The sequence below is a fragment of the Panthera leo genome, chromosome C1 (assembly GCF_018350215.1).
Source record: "Panthera leo isolate Ple1 chromosome C1, P.leo_Ple1_pat1.1, whole genome shotgun sequence".
Lineage (NCBI taxonomy): Eukaryota > Metazoa > Chordata > Mammalia > Carnivora > Felidae > Panthera > Panthera leo.
Genome location: NC_056686.1, coordinates 56,987,996 through 57,007,785, shown reverse-complemented (window position 1 = coordinate 57,007,785; position 19,790 = coordinate 56,987,996). Strand labels below are relative to the sequence as shown.

The 19,790-nt window shown below is 35.5% G+C and overlaps 1 pseudogene; it reads left to right on the top strand.

Annotated features, from left to right (window-relative positions):
• Positions 1 to 7,283: 7,283 nt before the first annotated feature.
• LOC122225902 lies at positions 7,284 to 7,716 on the top strand (annotated as a pseudogene).
• The last annotated feature ends 12,074 nt before the right edge of the window (positions 7,717 to 19,790 follow it).

The following is a 19,790-nucleotide window of genomic DNA, read 5'->3' as shown; positions in this document are numbered from 1 at the left end:
CAGAGCCTGATGCGGGGCTAGAACTCATGAGCTGTGAGATCATGACCTGAGCCGAAGTCAGACGCTCAACCGACTGAGCCACCCAGGTGCCCCTACTTTGTAATATTCTTTACGATGAACCCCAACAGTTTTTCTACATATTTCCATGTATTTTATGTATGGTTATTTTAAATTTTTGATTAATTTTAAATTAGCTCATATAATTCATCTTGATTATTATGTTCCACAGGCATATTTGTTCACCCACATTTTGTTCATTCACTCTTAAAAAATTTATTAAATATATATTTTATAACAGGATTTTGGACTGGGTGTTAGAGATATAAAAAACAAGATAGCTGGGGCACCTGGGTGGCTCAGTCGGTTAAGCGTCCGACTTCGGCTCAGGTCATGATCTCACGGTCCCTGGGTTTGAGCCCCACGTCGGGCTCTGTGCTGACAGCTCAGAGCCTGGAGCCTGCTTCAGATTCTGTGTCTCCCTCTCTCTCTGCCCCTCCCCTGTTCATGCTCTGTCTCTCTCTGTCTCAAAAAAATAAATAAACGTTAAAAAAAAAAAATTAAAAAAAAAAACAACAAGATAGCAGTCCAGGAAATTACAGATTTGAAAAAACAAATAAATGCAGTTCAGTATTGATATATATATTGGGAGAGTTTTTTTGTTTGTTTTTTTGTCACAAAAGCTCAGCTTTAACTAGGATAAGCAAAAATGGGAACTACAAACTATGAGTGGCCCATTCTGGATCATGTACCCATACTGAACAAATGAACTGTGCCCATGTAGCAGCAAGTGGGTGAGAGCCTCTGGTCATAAATCACTCCATATCAACAAACTGTGGCCATCGGGTCATGTCAATATTGTGTGGAATGGCTACTTCCAAGGCAATCATATAACTGGGTAAGAAATAATTACTAGAAATGGGCACATGTACACAAAACTATTTTCCTAGCACAGTGTTTCAGTGATATTTTAGGAAACTGGGGTCACAATTAGGTTATATTTTAGGAGATGGAGTCGAGGGAGCTTCATAAATAAGGTATACCTAGATTCTAAGTCTTAATGATGAGTAGGTATTTGCTAGGTGGGTAGAGATTTAGAGTAGAAAACTACTCTGGGCAATGGAGCAGCTGGAACAAAGGCTTGAGAGTGAAAGAGTCTGATGAGCTAAGGGCACAGTGTGTGGTCAGAGCATAGCTTATATCTGTGAATGAGAGAAAGATGACTGCAGAGCGGGATTCAAGATGAGACACAGGTTGGAGGGGCAGAGGTGGCCAGTAGATTAGCTACTTTCAAAGTTTTAAGCGAGTAACGTTTCCTTATGAAATTAAAAGTTTACATGGAAATCTAATAAACAAAACAGATAAAACACTGGCTTATTCTGGTTGAAGCCAGAGAGGTGAGTACAGAGCAGAACTGGCCCTACTTGTTCTCACCACCCTTTTAGATTCCACCATCATACCTCGAGAACTAATGAGGTGGGCGATGTGGTAGTAGGCAAAGGGCTGACAAAACTGTATTTTTGAAAGAGCACTTCATAAACAGTATGGTTGGTATGATTGAGACTCAAAATGAGGATATTAGTTTAAAAGTTCAGTCTTAGGTTTTGAATGAAAACCTTAAACTATTTAGAGCTAGAATAAAGGGAAAGAAGCATTGTAACACCATCCCTTGGAAATTACCTAGCATTCCAAGATTTCAGCATTCAAAGATTCACGGCAACATGAGTGAATCTCAAATACATGCTTAGCAAAATAAGCTAGACATAAAAATGTAAATATTGCAAAATTTCATTTATATGAAATTTTAGACAAGGCAAAACCAATCTCTAGGGACAGAAAACACATCAGGGATTGCCTAGGGCCGTGTCTGCTTGTGATGTGGGGAATTGTGTGCAAAGGGGCACAAAGGAATTTATCAGGCTGATGTAAATGCTACCTATCTTGATTGTGGGGGAGTTTCATGGAGGTATAAAAATTTTCAAAAATCATCAAATTATACACTTCAAACATGTGAATTGTATTGTTTACAAATTATACTCAATAAAGTTGATTTAAGAAAGAATAAACCCTCAATTCAGATTTGGGTCTATTACTAAATAACTGGGTGATACTAATAAATCCAGTATATCCTCTGAACCTCATTTGCTTAACTGCAGGAGAAGAATAATGAATAACACTGTCCAGTCTACCCAAGAAGTTTGCTTATAAGCTAAAGTCAACTAGATAAAGGATACAAAAGTACTTTTTAAATGTAAATCACTATAGCATAAGTTATGAGATGTTATTATTGAATCAGAAAATTTTTAAATGGGATTATATTGTTCTTATAAAGGGTCTGGGATTAGGTATGTTTTAAAAGGCTCGGAAAGTGTTTGCCTACAAAGCCTGTCATAAACCCCTTCTCTTGGTTAAAATCATACCAAAATTATTCTAATAATTTTTTAAAAAGCTAAAAAGATTAAGTAGTGAAAATATTCATTTTCCTCTAATTCAGCTACAGAATAAAATTATGAAAAGGTATAATTCATATATTATTCTTGTTAGAATAACTTTGTTTCACCATTATCAAGAAGCATTTATAAGCCATTTACTATTCGGAAAGCCCCGTGTGCTTAAAAAGAAATATGAAATGTTTTAAGTTTAAGTCAAATTTCGTGACTTACTGAAATGTTTTAATGAAAGCATTAATGATTTAATGTTAAAGCTACCATTGGGAAGCATTTGGGGGGCTAAATCTAAAATAATGAAATCAATAGCAAATACAGTCATTTTCATCTATCTAAAATGCAGCATGAATATCCTACCTTGGAATAGTATGGATAATTAGAATTAGATTTCAGCACACTTGTACAAGAAAAGGATTTTTGACATAACTTTAAAAATCCAGTAGTTCAGATGAAATGGGTAAATAAATAGAATAGTACTTCTAGGAGCGATTCTCATATGCTCTTAGAAAAGTGAAAGTCATTGTAAGAAAGGAAAACAAGCGTACCTTTCATTCTACTTGTGGTCTTATACAATGTCTGGTTTTCTTGTTTCCTGTGGAAAGGTGCGTTCATTATCTGAGAAGAGGTATCACAGTCTGACATTGGTAAATTGTCCATTATCCAGGCAGTAACCATCACTGTTTACAGTCTCAAAACTTGGTCTTATAAAGCAATCCAGAAGTGGTATATTTTGTAGCAACAGATCCCTATAAAGTGAGTTCAGAGTGATGAATGGAGCAAGAAGAAAACCAATATTAAAGTTTATTATAAGAAGTATAACTACTGCAACAAAACAGGTAATAGGTGAACATTATCAGTACATTTCATCCAAAACATAATTAGAATCTCACTTGTTGGGCATGGGAATAGAATGAGAGTCATTGGAAGAACTAGAAGTGTAATAGCATCAGGCTAAAATAATTTGACATGACTGTGTCATAATAAGAATGGTCTTGCCAATGGGATAGAAACTAGAAGTACTACAAGGCCCCTTATTGAGGCCCCTCTATTCTGGCTAGTGCTTCAGTGGGATGTACACTCTTGCCCTTGTGACTCTTCTTTTATCATTGTGCTGTGGCAGACCAATCCCTCGCCACTTCCAATTGATAGACTCTTTTTTATAATTAACATATTTGGTTAGATAGCGTAGCATATGAATGTTCTGAATCATGATATACTGGACCTTATAGATACTTTTTGGAGGGCGATCTTATTTCTATCATTTTTAAATTATTTATTTTCCTTCCTTTTTAAAATTTTTTTAAAGTTTATTTATTTATTTATTTATTTTGAAAGAGACAGAGAGAGCAAGAAGCAGGGGAGGCACAGAGAGGGAAAGAGAAGACCAGACCATTAGTGTTGAGCCTGATGCAGAGCTCACACTCATGAACTGTGAGATCATGTACTGAGCCAACGTCAAGAGTCAGCCACTTAACTGACTGAGCCACCCAGGCGCCCCAGATTTATTTTCTTTAAATTGACAACAATTACAGATTCTTTAGGGAAGAGGTTTTGTTATTTTTGTCATCTCATCTCTCAGACTCTAGGGCAGAGTTCCACTCGCATAACTGACAGAATTATTGATTGACTTATCGGCAGGATTCAAAGTGAATTCTTTTTTTTTTTAACTTTTTAAAAATGTTTATTCATTTTGAGAGAGAGAGAGAAAGACAGAGACAGAGTGTGAGCTGGGGAGGGGCAGAGAGAGAAGGAGACAGAATCTGAAGCAGGCTCCAGGCTCTGAGCTGTCAGCACAGAGCCTGATGCAGGTCTCAAACCCACGAACTGTGAGATCATGACCTGAGCCAAAGTCGGACACAACCGAGTGAGCCACCCAGGCGCCCCAAAGTGAATTCTTATCAAATTTAAACTAGTATACATATGTTTAATATAGTGAATAATTACAAATAAATATATAAACACATAAATATTTCCTCAGTAAACATCTGTTTGCAGTCAATCTGGTGATACACTAGAAAACTCATTTCAGTTTTTCTTTTCTTCAAAAGAATAAAACATTTATTCCCTATTTGTATCAATCAAGGACCTGTTGCAGGTAGCATATAAGCAGAAAGTAAATGATGTACTAAAACAATTGTGGGAAGGGCTAGAGGACCAGATGTAGGCCAGGCATCTAGGATTACTTCTGGAACACCATCACAGAAGCCAAAAAGGAAGCTTCTGCCCGTCTAATCAGGAGGTCAAAGCCAGGGAGCCACTGCTCTAGCTCCTAGCTCCAGACTCAATCCAGCTTTGCTGAGGTCTGTAGATCAAGATGTTGCCACCAAACTCTCTAAGACACTATCATCTCAGCTCTAGATATGGAATACATAAGACATCATTCTAGCTACTAGCTTCAGAAGAACATTATTGCAACTAAGTTCATGCCAGGAAAGTGGATGTTCTATGGATTCCCTGCATTCTCCCTCTACATGCCTGCAAATGTGAAGAATAGTTATTGAATCTTGTGATAAACCAAATAAGGAAAATCCAAACTTACCCTTGCTTACCAGTACACACAGAAGAATACCCAGGGAGGGGGATTCTGCATCACTTTTACTTCCAAATCTCATAAGGGCACATTGGCTTAGAAGAACCTAGGTCACCTGTGAAACTGAGCTGTCAGGGAGTCTGAGAAGCCAGTATTGCAAGTAAGGTGGGGCAAAAGAGACATCCAGGGTACAATGTTCAAGGAAGCACTCATTCACCGGTGACAATCCTGTAATCTCACAAGCCTCAGCAGGAATTCATCCTTAAATTTGGGGGACTGGGCACCTCACTTGCCTCACTCTAGCCCTGGCCATGCTGAGAAGTCTTTAGTTTTCCAGCCTCCCAAATGGAGTTGGTTGGAAGAGTTCATACACCAATCTGCAGTACTGACCATAGCCTGCCACTTTCTCTTTAACATCCTTCCTCCCATAGTAAAACCACCAAAAAGCCTAAGACCACACAAAGCCACTACGTTTGCTTTTGTCTACCACAATGCAATTACCCCACAAATAAATGAAAATTTAACATATTTTCTCCATTCTAAATAAAGGACAACTGTTATCACCTATAAGATAGTCAAAAGAAAAAAAAATGCACTGAGACCATAACATTCAGTAATCTGCTTGTTATTTTATCTCTTTGTTCAAGAATGCTAGTAGCCATAGAAACGTGGTTCTGATCAATCTAATTGATGTTATAACTTGTAGTTACCCTATATATCATAACTAGGAAAGGAACTACATTCTCCTGTAATTGAGAGTCATTATCTCATAGATGGAATGTCAAAAACAAACAAACAGACAAACATGATTCATTCTTTGTGCCCAGTAGGAGAAGACATAATCAGAAGAAATTGTTGCAGCTTCACAGATAAATAACGCAAGGTATTTGGATACTACTGAAAGTTTCTTGAAGTATTTTTTTCTTTTTACAAAGAACACTCAGCTCGCCTAGGATAATAGTAAACACTTAAAATAGAAGACAGAGTCAAGTCAATTTGCTTCACAGTAATGTCTCCGTTGATTTATTTGTGAAAGCAGAGATGCCTACTCAAGGGGAAATTTTCCTTAATAAGAGATTAAAAAGAAAAACTATATAACATACTACCAATACATTTTAATAAAAAAATGAGAAAGGAATACAGTAAGTGTCAGAGTAAGGGTGAGGATTGCAATTTTAGGTGCGGTATCCTGAGAATGCATTACTGAGAAAGGAGCTTTCTAGTAAAAACCCAAAGACTGAAGTAAGAAGAGGTTATCCATGCACATATCTTGGGAAAAGGGTAGAGAACTCACCAAAACTAAAGTACTGAAGTAGAAGGATGTCTGGAGTGTTGCAGGAATAAAAAGGATTTTAAGTGGCTGGAGTTGTGCATGGGAATGAGGTAGTAAATGAGATAGAGATAATAGAGAACCAGATCATGTAAGGCTTTGGCTTTAACATTTGTAAGAACTAGTCTTAAAAAATCTGTTCAAGACTTAAAAACAAATAAATCAAAAAGACTGGAACTTCCTTAAGATGGAAGATTGGAACCTACAAAAATATCTAGAGCATATATTATATTTAAAGATGAAATGTTAGGGGTACCTGGGTGGCTCAGTTCAACTCTTGATTCGGCTCAGGTCATGATCCTGGGGTCGTGGGATCAAACCTCACATGCAGCACTGCTGAGCCTGAAGCCTGCTTAAGATTCTCAATCTCTCTCTCTCTCTCTCTCTCTCTCTCTCTCACTTTGCCCATCTTCCCTGCTTGATCTCTGTCTAAAATAAAAATTAAAAAAAAAGAAAACTATCAATATTGCAGATGATTGGATTACTATTAAAAGTCACCAATGAATCCACAGAGAAAATATTAGAGTTAATAAGTGAATTTAAGAAGGATAATGGATATCAAACCAGTATACAAAATAAAAGCAATGATTGATTAAAAAAATGTAATTTAAAATAAACCACTTACTACATAAGGAAGAAAAAAATATGATGTCTAGGAATAAAAAAATAGTGTAATGCTTTTATTAAAAAGATCATAACACTTATTTGAAGATGTTATAGATTTAAAAATGAAGAGATATCCGATTCTCCATTTGGGATGATTCACTGTAATAAAAATGTCACTTTTCACTACACTAATTCTAATCCATATTTCTACACAGTGGAAATGGGTGAAGGGAGTCAAAAGGTAAAAAAAAAAATCTTCACAGGATCTTTGTAAAACTTTAAAACTAGTTTTAAAAATAACATGGAGTAATGGGCTCTCTTTCTCTTTCTTGGCTCTGCCTGCACAGGTGGCAGCCATGTCTTACCCGGCATCATGGCCACCCTCAGACCTCCGGTGAAGCCCAAGAGGATCAAGAAGCTCATCTGGTACCAGTCAGACCCATATCTCAAAATTAAGTGCAACTATGGAAACCCCGAGGCACTGGCGATAGGGTGAGCAGAAGATTCAAAGGCTGGATCTTGATGCCCAACATTGGCTATGGGAACCACAAGAAGAAAAAGCACATGCTGCCCAGTGGCTTCCAGAAGTTCCTAGTCCACAACATCAAGGACTTGAAGTGCTGCTGATGTGCAACAAATCTTACAGTACAGAGACTGTTCACAATGTTTCCCTCAAGAACTGCAGAGCCACCGTGGAAAGAGCAGCCCAGCTGCCTAGCCCAATTCCAATACCCAGTTGTGCAGTGATAAAAATATATAGACAGACAGTTTATGTGCATGTCGTATTTGTGTTAATAAAACCATAAAACTACAAAAAAACTTATTTGGAGTAAAGGATCAAAAATAGCCCTGAAGAAGATTTTCTCTTCTATAACAAAAATTACTGCGAAGCTAAGATTATTTTAATAGTATGGTATTGGCTCAAACCAATATAGAATTCTAGACACATGTAAGAGAATAGAAAAACCATAAATATTCTATCTATATACGAAAATTTAATTTATGACATATTTGTCAATGCAGATAAGTGCATGTCAATTCAGATAAGTGAAAACAAATTATTTTAGATCATTGTTTATCCATTGAGGGGTGGGGGAAATGACATGTTAGCTTTCTACATCATTCAAAGAATCAATTCCAGATAGATTTAAATAGGAATAGAAACCTTAATAATTATTATAGGACACTCATGACCTCAGGACAGAAACAAAAACCAGAAAATGCAAATCATAAAACAAAAGATTGATAAAACATATTATTAGATTAAAATGAACAACTTCTGGTCATCACAAGACTCCGTAAAGACAAAAAATACAAGGTAAGAATTGAGAAAATTCTCAGTAACACATATGGCCAACAAAGGATTATTACCCTACCAATCAATCGATAAGTAAAAAAAGGAAACACCCAATTAAAGTTGAACAAAAATCACAAAAACACATTTCATAGAAGAGGTACATGAATGACCTTTGAATACATGAAAAGATGTATGGACTCGTTAGCAAACCCACAAGTGCACTGATGTCTCAATAACTCCTCATTTTACAGCACAGTGTTGGCAAGAATGAGGAGCAATGAGAATATTCATCCACTGTTCATGAAGTGAATATTGTCGCAAACACTTTGGAAGAGAGTTTGCCAGTGTATAGTAAAGTTGAACAGGTACAATTCTGCTTCTTGGTATACATACTAGAGAAAAATCCTGCACAAGTACAAAAGAAGATAATTTATAAGGCAGCAATATTTGCAAAAGAAAATAAATGTTAGTATTTTAAATGTTGATAAATGGTAAAATAGATTAACAATTGTGTTATATTGATACAGTATTATTCAGCAGTGAAAATAAATTTACTATAGCTGTAAACTGGGGTAACCCAATTCCCCAAATGTAATGTTTGTAGCAATATATCACAGACCCACCACAGTATGATTATATCATTTAAAAATTTAAAAATAGGAAATATTAATTATATTTTCTTTAGAGTTACCTATATATATGACAAAAACCATAAAGAAATTTAAAGGGCTGATTAGCACAAAAATTAAAATGATGTTTTCTTCCTGAGGTGAATGAGGCAGGTGTGATTGAGAATAGACACACAAGTGGTATAGATGAAGCTTTCAAAATACTAATCATGTTATCTCCTAACTTGGGTTGTGATTTCTAGTTATTTCTTTACTTAATTGTCTTTAAATTTGAATATATGTTTTAAAATACTCTAAACTTGAGGTATGTTTGGGGCACCTGGGTGGCTCAGTCGGTTGAGCATCCAACTTCGGCTCAGGTCATGATCTCACGGTCTGTGAGTTCCAGCCCCGCATCGGGCTCTGTGCTGATGGCTCAGAGCCTGGAGCCTGCGTCCGATTCTGTGTCTCCCTCTCTCTCTGCCCCTTCCCTGCTCATGCTCTGTCTCTGTCTCAAAAATAAATAAAAAACATTAAGAAAAAAAATTTAAACTTGAGGTATGTTTAATAGTAAAGTATTTTAAACAAAATAAATGGCATTTTTATTTATCCTTGTATAACAAAAAATTTGAAGTTTCTAAATTATCTCGGCATACACCTCTACATAAATATTTTTATGACATAGATTCACACGTCTCCAGCCTTATTTGATTAATTTGCATGCCAAAATTTTTCACATTTCCTCAAAAATTTATATCCATGTACAGAGTTTAGTCTTCGGTCACTTAAACTCATCTGGTAGAGGAAAAGTCAAATGAAAGGAATTTTAGGCATGTAATTATCCTTAATTTTTTTCTATTTTAGCACAGAGTCTAAGAACTGCTGAATTCTGGATCAGATGCTCTGCCAGGCATTTATGAATAATATCTCAATTAATTCTCATGAACTTATATGATGCATCTGCTATCACTTCTATTTTGCAGATAAAAACCAGTCTCAGCAATGATTAAGCAATTTACATATCACTACATAGATGATAAAGGTTAAAAGAATTAATCCCTGGTTTTCAGATTATAAAGCCATTACATATGGCCATCCACAAGGACACTGGCATTGCCAGGTGCCAGAGACATCAAGCACAGAGGCTTCAATGGAAAAAGAGCTTAATAAATATTTGACAAATGAAGGGATAAATAAATGAGTTTCCTGCAAGTATGGTTCTTATTTGAACATTGATTATTTTGTTTCTAGTCTATGATTTTTCCCTCTTTTAGTTATGTCTCTGTAGAACCCTGGACTACAAGTTCAATAAATAATTGGAAATCACTTTCTCATAAGTGGGACATTTTAGACAACATGCTAAATAGACAACCTTACCATAATCCAATTATTTTAACTGTTTTTCTTCTTTCCTTTTTTTAATATTATATTTTGTTGAAGAAAACAGGGATATAGCAATATACTTTACTAGTGGTAACTACCAATGATAAGCTCTGCTATGAAAATCTCACAGGATAAAAGTTGCAAGTTATAAAAAAAGAATTAGTTCTTTGTGTTACAAATTCTGTAATTCCAGAATGCTGCAAAGTTATTTTATAAAAGCCCTATTGTACTATATGGAGGAAACTTTTCCTTCTTTTACTTTTTAACAAAAGATTTTCTCAAACTCAAACTATTCTTTTAAGAGACTAGAGACTATCCCCCCCTTTCTACTGAAGAAGCTATGCATATTAAATAATCACTGTGCTTCAACAGCTTCTTAATTTCTAAGCACGATTAATTTGATAAGCAAGCATCTGTACTATTCCCCAAGACCTCTATCCACCAGCTTGGGAATATTTTGCTAATAGAATCACAGGGTTTTTATTGCAGAATTAGTGAACTGGAGAAGAACATTTATTTTCATGTCATACATGTAGTATTTTTTATGCCTACAGATAATGAAATAAAGTATTTAGATTTTGTCTGAAAATAATCTCTAGCTGGTACAAGGGAATTGGTGCTGAGAAAGAGCCTGCTTTTCAGCTTTGCTGATTGTTCTCATGTGTCATAAAATAGCTACAGATTATGTGTCTTCTGTGTTAAATAGTGAAGAAAGACTTCGTTTTCTGGGTAATTTATATTTAATGTTGATAAAATGATAAATCTGAACAATTTCATAATTATTTCTTTTCTTCCTCACTTTCTCTCTTTCCTTTCTTTCTCTCTCTCCTTTCACCCTCTTGCTTTTATTCATTCTTATTTTTTTTCCTTCCTTTCATTCTATTCTAGATGAAGACAACAAAAGCAGAACTTTTAAACCCAATTATTGCAATAGGAAAAAATCTCTGGATTTTTAAATGTTTTAATAATTTTTTAAAGATTTATTTATTATTTTTGAGAGAGAGCACATAAGCAGGGAAGGGGCAGAGACAGAGCATAAAGAAGATCCAAAGTAGTGAGCCCCATGTGGGGCTCAAACTTACAAAATGTGGGATCATGACCTGTGCCAAAGTTGGTCGCTCAACTGACTAAGACACCCAGGTGCCTCTCTGGATTTTTAATAGTGATGTAACTTAAACAAAAATTCAATCCTTAAACTGTTGTCTTAACTTGCTACAAAATTTACAGTTTGCAGTAACATACTCTGGAAATAATACAGAAAATTCAATGTAGGAGAAGACATCTAGACTAGGAAGTGGACCCAACCTCTAATGCTGGCCGTACACTCATCCTATCCTAGTTGTATAATTTTAGGCAGCTGATTCCTCTTCTATGATTCCTAGGCAGTTTCCTCTTCTGTGAAATAGAGTGTTTATTAAAGCAAACTCAAATGAGATTGCTCATGTCAAAGCAAGTTAAAAATGGCAAAGCTTCATATCATTGAGAGCAAGAGAATGTTTCTTTTCTACTCTTTAATGTTTGGAATTTCAATGGCTGTAACATTTCCTGGATTTACTATAAATTCTATTTGGCTGTTTGGAGAAGAGGAGTAATTTGAAAATGGAAATCTTCCAAACTGGTCTTTTGATAACAAGTTGATATATTTGATGTTGGTGAGGGTTGGGGGGGGGGGGGGGCGGAAACTCATGAGAATATCATTTTACCTAAGGCAAATCAGCAGAATTCTTTGCCTTACAGCAGTAATCCTATTCAGTATTCAACTTGTCAGCCATGTCACAATAGGGAATATTTTAAACTGATTTTATATTAAATTCAAATGCATAACGCAAAGTACATAAATATTTATCCAAGTGTCAAATGAACCAAATTCTTAGAGTGACAGTAAATATATATGTATATATCTTAAAAGATTAAACCTATTCTGGTTTCACTTTTACTATGTTTCCATAATTCCCTCTCATCTAACTTCATTTGTTGGTCCGCATTTACAAATATAAGCTTTAAGTCCTTGGCCTGCCCTCTCCAGACTGGCTGTAATCAAGACAAAAATTTTGCTTTGATTCTATTTCTTTTCACTCAATGGAAAGCAAGTGAAAATTCTGGGCCTAGAATGCATGGGCTCAAAGACACCGAAATGTTCACTTTGCAAATTTTACTTGCTAATTGAAGAAGATTGGGAAAACAAAAACAAAAACAAAATGGTCAGAGATGAGGTGTCAGAAAGGATTATGGAGATACTTAAGGCTTTATTGAGTATGTCAAAATTAGTTCATTATTTGTAGAATATTACCCAGACGTTCATCATTGATGGTGTTTGTTTTGATTCGCATGTTGAAATACCATTTTCTCCCCTTGCTACCGATAGGCTCTTGTGGAGATTCTTATTTTTAGTTTTATCAGTTATTCCCATAAGATTAGGTGAATCCCTGGAAATTCAACTTTATCTATAAAATTATAATAACATGAAGCATAGGAATGCTGAGAGGATTTTCATTGTTATATTTTTTGATTCCACATATAAGAAAGATTATACAGCATTTGTCTTTCTCAAACTTATTTCTTTTAGTACAATGCCTTCAGGATCCATCCATATTGTTGCAAATGGCAAGATTTCATTCTTTTTATGGCTAAATATTATTCCAATATATATTTCTTTATCTAACCATCCATTGATGGACAGTTAGGTTGTTTCCAAATCTTGGCTGTTGTAAATAATGATGTAGTGAACACAGGGGTGCAAACATCTTTATAAATTAATGTTTTTGTTTTATTCAGATAAATACCCAGAAGTGAAACTGCTGGAGAATATGGTAGTTCTATTTTTAATTTTTTTTGAAGAGCCTCTGTACTGTTTTCCATAGTAACATTCCAAAAATTTACATTCCCACCAACAGTTCACAAGGGTTCCCTTTTCTCCATATCCTAACCAACTTTTGTCTTTTTGATAATGGCCATTCTAACAAGTGTGAGGTGATATTTCATTGTAGTTTTGATTTGAATTTCCCTGATGATTAATGATGTTGAATATCTTTTCATGTACCTGTTGGCCATCTGTATGTCTTCTTTGGAAAAATGTCTATTTAGATCTTCTGCCCATTATTTAATTAGATTAATTATTTTTGGATTGACATATATGAGTTCTATATATATTTTGGGTACTAGTACCTTATCAAATACATGATATGCAAATATTTTCTCCCATTCAGTTTTTTTGTTGGTTTCCTTTGCTGTGCAGAAAATTTTTAGTTTGATGTGTTCTTACTTGTTTATTTTTGGCTTTGTTGCTTTTGGTTTTTGTGTCAGAGTCAAAAAATCATTGCCAAGACCTATGTCAAAAAGCTTACCAACTTTGTTTTTTTCCTAGAAGATTTATGGTTTCAGTTCTTACTTCAAGTCTTAATCCATTTTGAGTTCATTTTTGTGCATGATGTAAGATAGTGGTTGAATTTCATTCTTTTGCATATGGCTGTCTAGTATTCCCAACACAATTTACTGAAGAGACTGTCTTTTCCCATTGTATATTCTTGACTTCTTTGTTAAAAATTAATTGACTATATATGCATGAGTTTATCTCTGGGCTCTATTCTGTTCTATTGATCTATATGTCTATTGTCATGTCAATGCCATGTTGTTTTAATTACTATAGCTTTGTAATATATTTTAAAATCAGGAACCGTGATGTCTCCAGCTTTGTTCTTATCTGAAAACACTTCAGGTTTTTTAAATTATTTAAAAAATTTTTAATGTTTATTTATTTTTGAGAGAGAGAGAGAGAGCAGAGGAGGGACAGAGAGAGAGAGAGGGAGACAGAATCCAAAGCAGGCTCCAGCTCTGAGCTGACAGAGCCCAACACAAGCTCAAACCCACGAACTGTGAGATCATGACCTGAGCTGAAGTCTGACACTTACCTGACTGAGCCACCAGGTGACCCTATAAACACTTCAGGTTAAAGAGATGAATAATTTGTGCTTAATGTATATTTAAACTTATTTTATTCTTATAAACAAGTTTCATTCCCAGATAAAACATCAAAAACAGAGTGCTTCATTTATATGAACTACCATACAACTTTTTAAACCCTTTATAACTTGAACCAAGTGTGTAGTTCCTATTTGATTTATCCATGAAACAAAAGAGTGGCAAAACAATGATCTTGCTAGCACTCAGAGAAGACATGGATCAAGACTATAACATTTCTGGATTATTTTAAAAAATTATCTGTATTTATGACTGCCCATTTATCCTTGGTGTGGTAGCAAGAGGCTACTTTGTCACCACTTCTTCCAGAAGAGCTTTCAGTCATGGTGTGAAGTATGCCTCCTTCATGGGTTGGTCAATTAGAAATACTCCATTTACTTCAAATTCACTTGTTGAAGGTAGTGAGTGGGATGCAAGCTAGATAAAACAGAATTCGAAGACAGGCAATTAAAATATAACTAAACAGAATGCATTCTTATGCTCCATATTCATGTCTTCAGAAATTTTCCACTAGCCTCCATATCCTAGAGAAAATAGAAGATTGAAAGAGATATCTGATAACAGTGGCCTCAAGAATGAAAAATCATGGTCACAGAAGACACTATTAGCAATTGTAATATTCCATTTGTAGCATTATGAAGCTTGATTTCCATGTCATATATGTTTCATTACATTAATTTCTTTGAAAGAACAAAATTAAATTCATTAAACAGAGAAATGTCCAAGCTGCTTGCCTCAAGATTTCCCAGGTTAGGGAAGTAGCCCTTGGCCTTGAAGTCATATGGGAAAAATAAAGAGCATCTACCACAAATGAGAAAGACAGGTGACTAGTTGTTGTTCTGAAATAGTAAATCCTTCTTTCAACACTCAGGGTGCCCAGGTGGAAGAGGAAGAACAATAGTTCATAACAAGTTAGCTAGAATTCTATATGCTTGGCAATTTCCATTCCAGAAACTAATGTCCTCAAACTTAAGCAATATCTTAATTCTTGTAGAGGGATTATCTTGGTTAGCTCCAGATTCATTCTTGGATTATGATAATAAAGAGAAGGAAAGAGGCCTGATCTTCTCTAACAGCAATCATCTTCCTCAGATAACCATCTCTTATATATTCCCAGCTTAAATCTGGGAGATATCTCTATCTACACTTTTTCTCCATGTGATCTCATTAGTTGCTGGTTTTAAAGCTCACCTATATGCTGATGAAATTAAGGTGTTTAATTTCAGCCAATAAATGCTACTTAACCAGATTTGTGTATCCAATCTTCTGTATTCCCACCTGGTTGTTTAATATCATGTCTAAAAGAGAACTTCTGTTCTCCCAAATTTTCCTTTTCAAAGTACATACCTTTCTGTTCATGCTTACAATTTGGAAAAATCATTTATTTACCCTTTTAAATCCATTAGTTCTATAGATTCGGTATCCAAAATTTTCTTCTATCTCACTGTCTCTCTCCCTCCCTCCATGCCTCCCCCTACCTCTCTCTCTCTCTCTCTCTCTCTCTCTCTTACTCTGTGTTCTCCCCCTCTCCCTCAAATATCATTACAATAAAGGGGACATCATCCTCATTATGTAGACTTTTGTAAGCTTTCCAATTGCTTCCACTCAAGCTAATTTTCTTCACACAGTCACCAGAGAGATTTTTTTCAATTATCTGATAAAATCTAAATTCCTTAAATTGGCATTCAGTGCCCTTAATAATTTACTTTCCTTCCTCTTTAACAAATATTAATTTTCTACATGACCTGTAATGTAGCCATAATAAAGAATATCCATTTCCCATAAAATTATATGCTCTTTCCATGTGCTAAAACTTATGACAGATATTATCATCTCCTCACTTATTTCCTGATGGATTTCCATCTACCTTTTAGAACTCAACTCAAGCATCACTTCTTCTCTGAATTGACCTTAACCTATAGGAGCTGCCTCCTTTTAGTGCAATACCTTTCCACCTCAATTAGAGATATTTTCAACTTGGACTTTAACAATATGAGACAATAAGAAACTGTGTGTCTCCTCTCTCCTTCTTTTTCGATTATAAAGTCTTTGATGCTGAGGATTTTTTCTCTTCTTCTTTTGTGTCTTGCTTATCTTTAATCAACAAGATTTATTGTTGTTTAAATCAACAAGAACCTTGCACAAAGTCTGGAAAAAATTGGTGTTCAACTAGTTTTTATGGAAGAAAAAGTGCTGCTACATAAAAAGCATGATTTTATCCATTTAATATAAATCACTTAAGAATTATTTAACGTAATTATGTTAAGTAATCTATTAGGTGTTGGCAGATATATTCCTCCATTAACACCATCTTCACCCTAAAACGTATAACAAGATTGCAATCTAGAATGTATTCTAGCTTTTACTTTGCTGTGGAGAAATGAAATAATTTATATGAAAGCTGCATTTAAATAGAGAATTATTAAATCTCTGGTATAGTTACAAGGTGTGATACCTGTATCTGTGGGTTGAGGTTTGAGTCATTTTTATAACAAGAAATTTGATGTTTGAGTTTACAGTGGTATTACGAGGGGTATCCTTACAAGTAGGAAGATGTTTTAATCATCTACAGTTAAAGAGGAAAGCCCCTGAAATAAAAGAAAATAAGCATCTCTAACTTTACTTATATACAGGAATACCTCAGAGGTGTTGCAGGTTCAGCTCTAGATCACTATAATAAAGCACATACTCAAATAAAGCAAGTCAAATATTTTTTTTTATTTCCCAGTGTATATTAAAGCTATGTTTACACTATACTGTAGAGTATTTAGTATGTAATAGCACTGTATCTAAAAACATAACACATTTACCTCAATAAATACTTTATTGCTAAAAATGAGAGTTATCACCTGCGGTTTCAGGGAGTCATAACCTTTTTGCTGGTGGAAGGTCTTAATGTGATGGCCACTGACTGATCAGGGTGATGGTTGCTGAAGGTGGGGTGGCCATGATAATTTCTTAAAGTAAGACAACAATGAAGTTGTTGTGTTGATTGACTCTTCCTTTCATAGACAATTTCTCTGGAGCATGCTATGCTGTTTGATAGCATTTGATCTACAGTAGAACTCCTTTCAAGATGGGAGCCAATCCTCTCAAACCTGTTGCTGCTTTGTCAACTAACTTTATGTAATATCCTAAATCTTTTGTTGTCATTTCAGTAATCTTCATAGCATCTTCACCAGAAGTAGATTCCAGTTCGAGAAACCACTTTCTTTGCTCATCCATAAGAAGCAACTTCTCATCTGTTAAGGTCTGATCTTGAGATTGCAGCAATTCAGTCACATCTTCAGGCTCCACTTTTTTTAAAAAAAATGTTTTTATTTATTTTGAAAGAGAGACAGAGAGAGCAAGCAGGGAGGTTCAAAGAGAGAGGGAGAAAGAGAATTCCAAGCAGTCACCGTGCTGTCAGTATGGAGCCCAATGCAGGGCTTGAACCCACAAACCCTGAGATCACAACCTGAGATGAAACCAAGAGTCAGATGCTTAACCCACTGAGCCACATAGGCACCCCGCCAGGCTCCACTTCCAATTCTAGTGCTCTTATTATTTTTTTTACCACATCTGTAGTTACTTCCTCCAGTGAAGTCTTAAACCCCTCAAAGTCACCCATGAGGATTAGGATCAACTTCTTCCAAAGTCCTAGTAATGTTTATATTTTGACTGCTTCTTATGATTCATGCATGTTCTTAATGGCATCTAGAGTGATGATCCAAACTGTGGTTAATGTTGATATTTCGACCTCTTATTAATCATGGAATATCCATGACATCTAGACATCTAGAATGACATCTAGAATGGTGACTCCCTTTCCAGAAAATTTTCAATTTACTTTACCATACCCACCAGAGGAATCCCTAACCATGGCAGCTATAGCCTTTATGAAATGTATTTCTTCAATATAAGACTTGAAAGTTGAAATTACTCCTTGTTCCATGGGCTGCGCAAAGGATGATGTGTTAGCAGGCATGAAAACAATGTTAATCTCATTTGTACATCTGCATAAGAGCTCTTAGGTGACAGGTCCATTGCCAATGAGCATTAATATTTTGAGAAGAATATTTTTTTTTTCTGAGTGATCGGTCTCAACAGTGGGCTTAACATATTCAGTAAACCATGCTGCAAACAGATGTGCTGTCATCCAGGCTTTATTGTTCCATTTATACAGTACACACAGAGGAGATTTAGCATCATTCTTAAGGGCCAATGGATTTTCAAAGTGGTTAATGAATGACAGCTTCAACTTAAAGTAACCAGCTGCATTAGCCTCTAACAAGAGAGGCAACCTGCCCTTTGAAGCTTTGAAGCCAGGCATTGACTTCTCCCTTCTAGCTGTGAAAGTCCTAGATGGCAACTTCTTCCAATAGAAGGCTTTTTCATCTGTTGGTTAGTGTAGCCACCTTCATCAATTATCTTAAGTAGATCTTCTGGATAACTTACTATATTTCTACATTAGCATTTGTTCCTTCACCTTGCACTGCTATGTTACAAAAACAGCTTCTTTCTGTAAATCTCATGTACCAACCTCTGCTAGCTTCAGACTTTTCTTCTGCAGCTTCTTTACCTCTCTGAGCCTTCACAGAATTGAAGAGAGTTAGAGTCTTGTTCTGGATTAGGCTTTCGCTTAAGGGAATGTTGTGGCTGCTTTGATCTTATATCCACACTACCCAAACTTTCTCCTTATCAGCAATAAGGCTGTTTCATTTTCTTATCATTCATGTGTGTTCACTAGAGTAGCTCTTTTAATTTCCTTCAAGAACTTTTTCTTTGCCTTCAGAACTTGGCTAACTGGTGCAAGAGGCCTAGCTTTCAGCCTATGTTGGCTTTTGGCATGCCTTCCTCACTAAGCTTAATAGTTTCTAGCTTTTGGTTTAAAGTGAGAAATGTGTGACTCTTTCACTTGAACACTTAAAGGACATTTTAGGGTTATTAATTGGCATAATTTCAATGTTGTTGTGTTTCAGGGAATAGGTGAGGCCTCAGGACATGGAGGGAGATGGGAGAATGGTGGTCAGTGGAACAATCAGAACACAAAGAACATTTATTACTTAAGTTTGTCATCTTATATGGGTGTGGCTTGTGGCTCCCCAAAACAATGACAACAGTAAGATCACCAAAACAATTCTGAGATATAATTATGAGAATTACCAAAATGTGACACAGAAACTTAAAGTGAGCAAATTCTGTTAAAAGAAATGGTGCCGAGAGACTTGCTTGACAGAGTTGCCACAAACCTTCAATTTGTGAAGAACACAATGTTTGTGAAGTACAATAAAGCAAAGTGCAATAAAATGATATAGGCCCATAGTGATCACGATCCCTAAGCAAAATTAAAGGTGAGAAATCTAAATCTGGAAGACATCCCCATGCTAAGAAAATATTTTAAAATATTAATAAGAAAAAGGAAAAAGCAATCATTTTTTAAAGATTTTTTTCTTTTTTCTTTCTTTTTTTTTGAGAGAGACAGAGACAGTGTGAGTAGGGGAGGGGCGCAGAGAGAAGGAGGGAGAGAGATATCCCAAACAGGCTCCATACTGTCAACACAGAGCCCAATGTGGGGCTCTAACTCACGAAAGTGTGAGATCATCACCTGAGATGAACCCAAGAGTCAGATGCT